Raw genomic sequence first — 10,441 nt, forward strand, 5'->3', positions numbered from 1 at the left:
TTTCTAGTGTCATAATATTCTTCTTTAGAACAGGTGACCAAAATTTCACAGCATATTCAATATGTGGTCCTACCTGTGATTTATAAAGAGGCAAAATGATATCATACCGAGAATTAATGCCCTTTTCCATGCATGACAACACCTTACTGGTCTTAGCCACTGCTGATTGACATTGCACATTGTTGCATAGTTTGTTTTTACAACAATTGCCAAGTCCTTTTCGTGTGTTGTTATCCCTAATTCGCTTCCATTTAGGGTATAAGTTGCTTGTGCATTCTTTACACTGAAGTGCATAACTTTGCATTTTTCTACATTAAATTTCATCAGCCATTTGAGTGCCCAGTCCCCCAGTCTATCTAAATCCCTCTGCAGCAAAGTAATATCTTGCTCACATTGTATTATTTTACAGAGTTTTGTGTCATCTGCAAACACTGAAACATGACTTTCAATGCTTTTTTAAAAGATCGTTTATAAACATGTTAAATAGAAGGGGTCCCAGAACAGAACCCTGAGGGACTTCACTTGCCACCTCTGTCCAGCTTGAAAATGTATCATTAATGACAACTCTATGTACCCTATTTTTAAGCCAATGTTCTACACAAGAACAACATTTTTCATCTAGACCGAATTCTTTGAGTTGGAACACTAATCTATTGTGTGGAACTGTATCAAGCGCCTTGGCGTTTAACCACGTTCTTCTCAAGGAATTCTCGAATATTATCCCTTATTACCTTTCAAATACCTTCCCAGCGACAGACGTTAAGCTCACAGGTCTATAATTTCCAGGCAAGGATTTTGAAACCCTTTTTTGAATGTAGGAACCACATCTGCCTAGCTCCAATCTTCCGGTACAATACCTGAAACAAAAGAATCTTGAAAGATTAAAAACAGAGGTTCACTTATTTCCACCCTTAGTTCCTCAAGTTCCCGTGGATGAATACCGTCAGGCCCTGGAGCTTTGTTTACATTAACTTTCTTTAGTTGCTTCATCACCTTGTCTTGATTATGATAAATATTATGATTAGAACATAATATTAGTAAATGGATTGGATTTACAGTAATAAGAGGATAACATGATCTTATATGCCACGCTCACTCCTTTTCAAATTACACAGTTTAATAAAACATTGAATAACTTGTGTTAACTTTTTTATCATGCCGTGCTCCATTTTATTTTAAATAAATCTGAAATATTTAGCAACTGATCTCCAAATCCAGTTCAGTCCTGGCACAGCCAGGGCGCACATCGCATTGAAGGATTAGAAATCGATAACATTGTTTTTGTTTCTCCTCCTTTCTTTAAGCTTTCTCTGTGTTGACTGGTAGGTACAAGTTTGGACATTATCTCAGGTTAGAATAGCAGTGATTCTGAGAAATAAACCCGTTTTAAAACGGCGCCACTACTTGCCTCCCACGTGTCCACATTTAGGAGGGACACTGGGCCGGATTTCCCATTCAGTAGAGCAGGCACTGGTCTACTGGCCACTAGAGGGCGTCTGTTTTCAGTTCTTATAATGTGCATTTTTGAGCTTAAAGGGACACTCCAGGCACCCAAACCACTACTGCCCATTGGACTGGTCTGGGTGCCAACTACCATCACCCTTAATCCTGCAAGTGTAATTATTGCAGTTTTTTTATAAACTGCAATAATTACCTTGCAGGGTTAAGTACTCCTCTTGTGGCTGTCTATTAGAGAGCCACTAGAGGGACTTCCGTGTTCTTAGAACACGAAAAGTGTTTTAAACGCCGCTGGACATCCTCACGCCATGCATGAGGACCTCCAGCATCGCCAGAATCCCCATAGGAAAGCATCGAATAATGCTTTCCGATGGGGAAGTCGAAGACGCGCTTATGGCCATTGCCGCACATGCGCATTAGGTCTCTCCCGCCGACATAGGAGGAGCGTGGGTGGAGCCTGCCCCAGCGCCGAGGGACATCGGCGCTGGATTCAGGTAAATCACTGAAGGGATTTTAACCCCTTCAGCAACATGGGATGGTGGGTGGGAGGGAGAGGGGCACTGCAGGACAGGTATGTTTTCCTGGCACTGGAGAGTCCCTTTAACGACTGCTACAGAAAATTCATATGTTCTTCAAATAATATTAGAGAAGCGATAATTTGTAATAATTCTTCTAGAGCCGTATTGTCATAATGGATGCTACATGGCTACTAACCATTCCATACATCTCTGTAGACACACAACTGATAAATGAATGACACAAATTCAATAGTGCTCAAATAATGAACATACATTATTAACAAGTGGATTGTGGAAACTTGTCAGAACCGTATTAGTAATTAATGAACTCTGCACGGTATAATTAAATCAATGTTCTATCTCTTTGAGAGAGACAGTTTGAGCAGAAAATTCCACCTGGGTTCTCTTCGGAGCAAAGTAATAATCACCTTTAAAAATTCTCTCTGGCTTTTCAAGAGGCTATAAATGATCCTGATCAATACGCAAGTTTTTGTCTGCTGTCAGTTTTTTAACATAATAAAAATAATATTTTTTTGAGCATGTTGGCGTGATATAGGTAGACAAATTGTGGACACTATCATTCCATATTGCATGGATCGCTCCCCTGTAGACCACTTCACCGTGTAATAATAATGGGATCTCAATGGAAATCTCAGGACCTGGCTATATTATCATTATTCCGGATTCTGTAAGTTAAAGGGACACTATAGTCACGTGAACAACTTTAGCTTAATGAAGCAGTTTTGGTGTATAGAACATGCCCCTGCAGCCTCACTGCTCAATCCTCTGCCATTTAGGAGTTAATCCTTTTGTTTATGAACCCTAGTCACACCTCCCTGCATGTGACTTGCACAGCCTTCCATAAACACTTCCTGTAAAGAGAGCCCTATTTAGGCTTTCTTTATGGCAAGTTCTGTTTAATTAAGATTTTCTTATCCCCTGCTATGTTAATAGCTTGCTAGACCCTGCAAGAGCCTCCTGTATGTGATTAAAGTTCAATTTAGAGATTGAGATACAATTATTTAAGGTAAATTACATCTGTTTTTTTTTTTTCATGCAGGCTCTGTCAATCATAGCCAGGGGAGGTGTGGCTAGGGCTGCATAAACAGAAACAAAGTGATTTAACTCCTAAATGACAGTGAATTGAGCAGTGAAATTGCAGGGGAATGATCTATACACTAAAACTGCTTTATTTAGCTAAAGTAATTTAGGTGACTATAGTGTTCCTTTAATTTTTCAGAATTATCATGAAAATCTAGAAAATACCATTATATGAAGAGGACTGTGATAGCAGGTGTATATATGTCTGGGAAGTATTGGGTTAACATTAGACTGATGTAGAAATGTATTTCAGCTGGTACCAACAGATCATATTCCTTTAAGTCCCAAGATGTGCCATCTCTCAGGGAAGTTTTTAATTTGATTCTAGAAAACAAGGCACACGAATTATCACATAGAGCTAATATGCGTGGTTTCCCAATATTAAAATACAATTGGGATAAGTGGGAAGAAAAAATCAAAACTGCATATGGTCTTTGACATATTTATTATTAAAGTGCATTGATGTAAAAACATGTTATTTTTTTTTTTTTGCCATATACACTGTCATGCCTATTGTAATACTGGATGGTTACTCTTTTCCATTTCCAAGTTTCCCTTCCCTTCCTACCCCCAATACAATGTTTATATTCTTGTTGTTATACAAATATGTAAAACTTTAATAAAAATATTTGAAAAGATCATATTCCTTTTAATCTACGTCCGAATGAATCAATCCATCCGTCCTCTGGGGTAGGTGTAATAGTTAAATAATAACTCTGGGGTAGGTGTAATAGTTAAAAAATAACTCTGGGGTAGGTGTAGTAATAATTAATAACTCTGAGGTAGGTGTAGTAGTAATAATTAATAACTCTGAGGTAGGTGTAGTAGTAATAATTAATAACTCTTGGGTAGGTGTAATAGTTAAAAAAATAACTCTGGGGTAGGTGTAGAAGATAAATAATAACTCTGGGGTAGGTGTAGTAGTTAAATAATAATTCTGGGGCAGGTGTAGAGGTTAAATAATAATTCTGGGGCAGGTGTAGAGGTTAAATAATAACTCTGGGGTAGGTGTAGAAGATAAATAATAACTCTGGGGTAGGTGTAGTAATAATTAATAACTCTGGGGTAGGTGTAGTAATAATTAATAACTCTGGGGTAGGTGTAGTAGTTAAATAATAATTCTGGGGCAGGTGTAGAGGTTAAATAATAACTCTGGGGTAGGTGAAGAAGATAAATAATAACTCTGGGGTAGGTGTAGTAATAATTAATAACTCTGGGGTAGGTGTAGTAATAATTAATAACTCTGGGGTAGGTGTAGTAGTTAAATAATAATTCTGGGGCAGGTGTAGAGGTTAAATAATAACTTTGGGGTAGGTGTAGTAGTTAAATAATAACTCTGGGGTAGGTGTAGTAGTTAAATAATAACTCTGGGGTAGGTGTAGTAGTTAAATAATAACTCTGGGGTAGGTGTAGAAGTTAAATTATAACTCTGGGGTAGGTGTAGTAGTTAAATAATAACTCTGGGGTAGGTGTAGATTTTAAATAATAACTCTGGGGTAGGTGTAGTAGTTAAATAATAACTCTGGGGTAGGTGTAGAAGTTAAATTATAACTCTGGGGTAGGTGTAGTAATAATTAATAACGCTGGGGTAGGTGTAGATTTTAAATAATAACTCTGGGGTAGGTGTAGTAGTTAAATAATAACTCTGGGGTAGGTGTAGAAGTTAAATTATAACTCTGGGGTAGGTGTAGTAATAATTAATAACTCTGGGGTAGGTGTAGATTTTAAATAATAACTCTGGGGTAGGTGTAGTAGTTAAATAATAACTCTGGGGTAGGTGTAGAAGTTAAATTATAACTCTGGGGTAGGTGTAGAAGTGAGTAATTCATCCTGGCAGTAAGAGTAAATTTATAAATCTAACCCCAATACAATATCTAACCAACACTATTTGATAGGACCTGGATAAAGATGGGTCAAATAGAACAGGTTACAAATAGTAATACAAAATGGGTGTAGTATGGGAGGGGCTCTCATAACCTCATCCACATGAGCACAAAGATATTTGACTGACTCTCAGCACAGTCCTGGGCACGGGTATGGAGTACTGTATGAGTTGGAAATGTATGGAGATGTTTATTGCTGTGACTATACTACCCTCTAGTGAAATATTTAAGGTATTGCAGGAACACAGCTATTATTTTATTTGTAAGATGTCTAAGGACAGATTATAGCTTTCTTATTCTTGTTATGGGAGCTGGGACTATAGACAAAGTATTATATTAAGACATATCTTCCTCCTTAATGTAACCAGCGCTGCCTGCAAATATCAAAACACGACACAGTAACTGAATACAGCAAGTCAATGAATGCAGAGCCCTGAGAACACCCATAAAGGATGAATTCAGAGTTTAGTGAATACAATGATACAGTGTAAATTGTCAGCGATCACTTTCCCACTCAGTAACGCAATCATATCTACAGGAGTCCCAGAACTCCCCCAACTGCCTGATTTGGAGGCCTACAATGACATAAAGATAAAGCTGTTTAGGCGTTCCTCATAACTTCCTTAGTTCAAAGTGTACGTAGTGTACAAGTATACAGAACTACCTTAGTATCGCCTTATAGAACCTTCTAGATAGAACACAGTGTACGTAGTGTACAAGTATACAGAACTACCTTGGTATCGCCTTATAGAACCTTCTAGATAGAGCACAGTGTACGTAGTGTACAAGTATACAGAACTACCTTGGTATCGCCTTATAGAACCTTCTAGATAGAGCACAGTGTACGTAGTGTACAAGTATACAGAACTACCTTGGTATCGCCTTATAGAACCTTCTAGATAGAACACAGTGTGCGTAGTGTACAAGTATACAGAACTACCTTGGTAACACCTTATAGAACCTTCTAGATAGAACACAGTGTACGTAGTGTACAAGTATACAGAACTACCTTGGTATCGCCTTATAGAACCTTCTAGATAGAACACAGTGTACGTAGTGTACAAGTATACAGAACTACCTTGGTATCGCCTTACAGAACCTTCTACATAGAGCACAGTGTACGTAGTGTACAAGTATACAGAACTACCTTGGTAACGCCTTATAGAACCTTCTAGATAGAACACAGTGTACGTAGTGTACAAGTATACAGAACTACCTTGGTATCGCCTTATAGAACCTTCTAGATAGAACACAGTGTATGTAGTGTACAAGTATACAGAACTACCTTAGTATCGCCTTATAGAACCTTCTAGATAGAACACAGTGTACGTAGTGTACAAGTATACAGAACAACCTTGGTATCGCTTTATAGAACCTTCTAGATAGAACACAGTGTACGTAGTGTACAAGTATACAGAGCTACCTTGGTATCACCTAATAGAACCTTCTAGATAGAACACAGTGTGCGTAGTGTACAAGTATACAGAACTACCTTGGTATCACCTTATAGAACCTTCTAGATAGAGCACCGTGTGCGTAGTGTACAAGTATACAGAACTACCTTAGTATCGCCTTATAGAACCTTCTAGATAGAGCACAGTGTACATAGTGTACAAGTATACAGAACTACCTTGGTATCGCCTTATAGAACCTTCTAGATAGAACACAGTGTACAAAGTGTACAAGTATACAGAACTACCTTAGTATCGCCTTATAGAACCTTCTAGATAGAGCACCGTGTGCGAAGTGTAAAAGTATACAGAACTACCTTGGTATCACCTTATAGAACCTTCTAGATAGAGCACAGTGTATGTAGTGTACAAGTCTACAGAACTACCTTGGTATCACCTTATAGAACCTTCTAGATAGAGCACAGTGTACGTAGTGCACAAGTATACAGAACTACCTTAGTATCGCCTTATAGAACCTTCTAGATAGAGCACAGTGTACGTAGTGTACATGTATACAGAACTACCTTGGTATCGCCTTATAGAACCTTCTAGATAGAACACAGTGTACAAAGTGTACAAGTATACAGAACTACCTTAGTATCGCCTTATAGAACCTTCTAGATAGAGCACCGTGTGCATAGTGTAAAAGTATACAGGACTACCTTGTTATTGCCTTATAGAACCTTCTAGATAGAGCACAGTGTACGTAGTGTACAAGTCTACAGAACTACCTTGGTATCACCTTATAGAACCTTCTAGATAGAGCACAGTGTACGTAGTGCACAAGTATACAGAACTACCTTAGTATCGCCTTATAGAACCTTCTAGATAGAGCACAGTGTACGTAGTGTACATGTATACAGAACTACCTTGGTATCGCCTTATAGAACCTTCTAGATAGAACACAGTGTACAAGTATACAGAACTACCTTGGTATCGCCTTATAGAACCTTCTAGATAGAGCACCGTGTGCGTAGTGTACAAGTTTACAGAACTACCTTAGTATCGCCTTATAGAACCTTCTAGATAGAACACAGTGTACGTAGTGTACAAGTATACAGAACTACCTTGGTATCGCCTTATAGAACCTTCTAGATAGAGCACCGTGTGCGTAGTGTACATGTATACAGAACTACCTTGGTATTGCCTTATAGAACCTTCTAGATAGAACACAGTGTACGAAGTGTACAAGTATACAGAACTACCTTGGTATCGCCTTATAGAACCTTCTAGATAGAACACAGTGTACGTAGTGTACATGTATACAGAACTACCTTGGTATTGCCTTATAGAACCTTCTAGATAGAACACAGTGTACGAAGTGTACAAGTATACAGAACTACCTTGGTATCGCCTTATAGAACCTTCTACATAGAACACAGTGTACGTAGTGTACAAGTATACAGAACTACCTTGGTATCGCCTTATAGAACCTTCTAGATAGAACACAGTGTACGTAGTGTACAAGTATACAGAACTACCTTGGTATCGCCTTATAGAACCTTCTAGATAGAACACAGTGTACAAGTATACAGAACTACCTTGGTATCACCTTATAGAACCTTCTAGATAGAGCACAGTGTACGTAGTGTACAAGTATACAGAACTACCTTGGTATCGCCTTATAGAACCTTCTAGATAGAACACAGTGTACAACTATACAGAACTACCTTGGTATCACCTTATAGAACCTTCTAGATAGAGCACCGTGTACGTAGTGTACAAGTATACAGAACTACCTTGGTATCGCCTTATAGAACCTTCTAGATAGAACACAGTGTACAACTATACAGAACTACCTTGGTATCGCCTTATAGAACCTTCTAGATAGAACACAGTGTACAAGTATACAGAACTACCTTGGTATCACCTTATAGAACCTTCTAGATAGAGCACCGTGTACGTAGTGTACAAGTATACAGAACTACCTTGGTATCGCCTTATAGAACCTTCTAGATAGAACACAGTGTACAAGTATACAGAACTACCTTGGTATCGTCTTATAGAACCTTCTAGATAGAACACAGTGTACGTAGTGTACAAGTATTCAGAACTACCTTAGTATCACCTTATAGAACCTTCTAGATAGAACACAGTGTGCGTAGTGTACAAGTATACAGAACTACCTTGGTATCGCCTTATAGAACCTTCTAGATAGAACACAGTGTACAAGTATACAGAACTACCTTGGTATCGCCTTATAGAACCTTCCATATAGAGCACAGTGTGCGTAGTGTACAAGTATACAGAACTACCTTGGTATCGCCTTATAGAACCTTCTAGATAGAACACAGTGTACGTAGTGTACAAGTATACAGAACTACCTTGGTATCACCTTATAGAACCTTCTAGATAGAACACAGTGTACGTAGTGTACAAGTATACAGAGCTACCTTGGTATCACCTTATAGAACCTTCTAGATAGAACACAGTGTACGTAGTGTACAAGTATACAGAACTACCTTGGTATCGCCTCATAGAACCTTCTAGATAGAACAGAGTGTGCGTAGTGTACAAGTATACAGAACTACCTTGGTATCGCCTCATAGAACCTTCTAGATAGAGCACCGTGCGCGTAGTGTACAAGTATACAGAACTACCTTGGTATCGCCTTATAGAACCTTCTAGATAGAAAACAGTGTACGTAGTGTACAAGTATACAGAACTACCTTGGTATCGCCTTATAGAACCTTCTAGATAGAACACAGTGTACGTAGTGTACAAGTATACAGAGCTACTTTGGTATCACCTTATAGAACCTTCTAGATAGAACACAGTGTACGTAGTGTACAATATACAGAACTACCTTGGTATCGCCTTATAGAACCTTCTAGATAGAACACAGTGTACGTAGTGTACAAGTATACAGAACTACCTTGGTATCGCCTCATAGAACCTTCTAGATAGAGCACCGTGCGCGTAGTGTACATTGCAGCCTCTTATTGGTCTATGTAAGACGTATAGAATAAGTAAAGAGCATGAAAGAGGGCGCAAGTATCTACCAATATGATGATTTCCGGAGAGTAAATCAATATTTTCTGCTTTCTTCTACAAACAGAAATAAAGGACAAACTTGTATATTATGTAGAATATTGAGAGTGGGGAATGGAATACCGCGGTCTCTCAATAACCTTAGAAGAGCTGTGTATCAAATAACAACTGAAACGTCTTCACATCCATTACTGATTATGCCCTCCACAGAGATTATCCGCATGAAAAGTGCTTTATGAAAAGATATTCACCCTTTTACCTGAGGGTGGCAGCAGAGAGCGGTTAGTCCTGCTATTCATTAATTGGCCTGAGGGTGATAGCAGAGAGCTGATAGTCCTGCTATTCATTAATTGGCCTGAGGGTGGCAGCAGAGAGCTGCTAGTCCTGCTAGTCATTGATTGGTCTGAGGGTGGCAGCAGAGAGCTGGTAGTCCTGCTATTCACTGACTGGCCTGAAGGTGGTAGCAGAGAGCTGATAGTCCTGCTATTCACTGAATGGCCTGAGGGTGGCAGCAGAGAGCTGGTAGTCCTGCTATTCACTGAATGGCCTGAGGGTGGCAGCAGAGAGCTGGTAGTCCTGCTATTCACTGACTGGCCTGAGGGTGACAGCAGAGAGCTGATAGTCCTGCTATTCACTGATTGACCTGAGGGTGAAAGTAGAGAGCTGGTAATCCTGCTATTTATTGATTGACCTGAGGGAGACAGCAGAGAGCTGGTAGTCCTGCTATTTACTGAATGGCCTGAGGGTGGCAGCAGAGAGCTGGTAGTCCTGCTATTCACTGACTGGCCTGAGGGTGACAGCAGAGAGCTGATAGTCCTGCTATTCACTGATTGACCTGAGGGTGAAAGTAGAGAGCTGGTAGTCCTGCTATTCATTGATTGACCTGAGGGAGACAGCAGAGAGCTGATAGTCCTGCTATTTATTGATTGACCTGAGGGAGGCAGCAGAGAGCTGATAGTCCTGCTATTTATTGATTGACCTGAGGGTGGCAGCAGAGAGTTGATAGTCCTGCTATTCACTGATTGGCCTAAGGGTGGCA

Source organism: Pelobates fuscus, chromosome 8 (genome assembly GCF_036172605.1).
Source record: "Pelobates fuscus isolate aPelFus1 chromosome 8, aPelFus1.pri, whole genome shotgun sequence".
Lineage (NCBI taxonomy): Eukaryota > Metazoa > Chordata > Amphibia > Anura > Pelobatidae > Pelobates > Pelobates fuscus.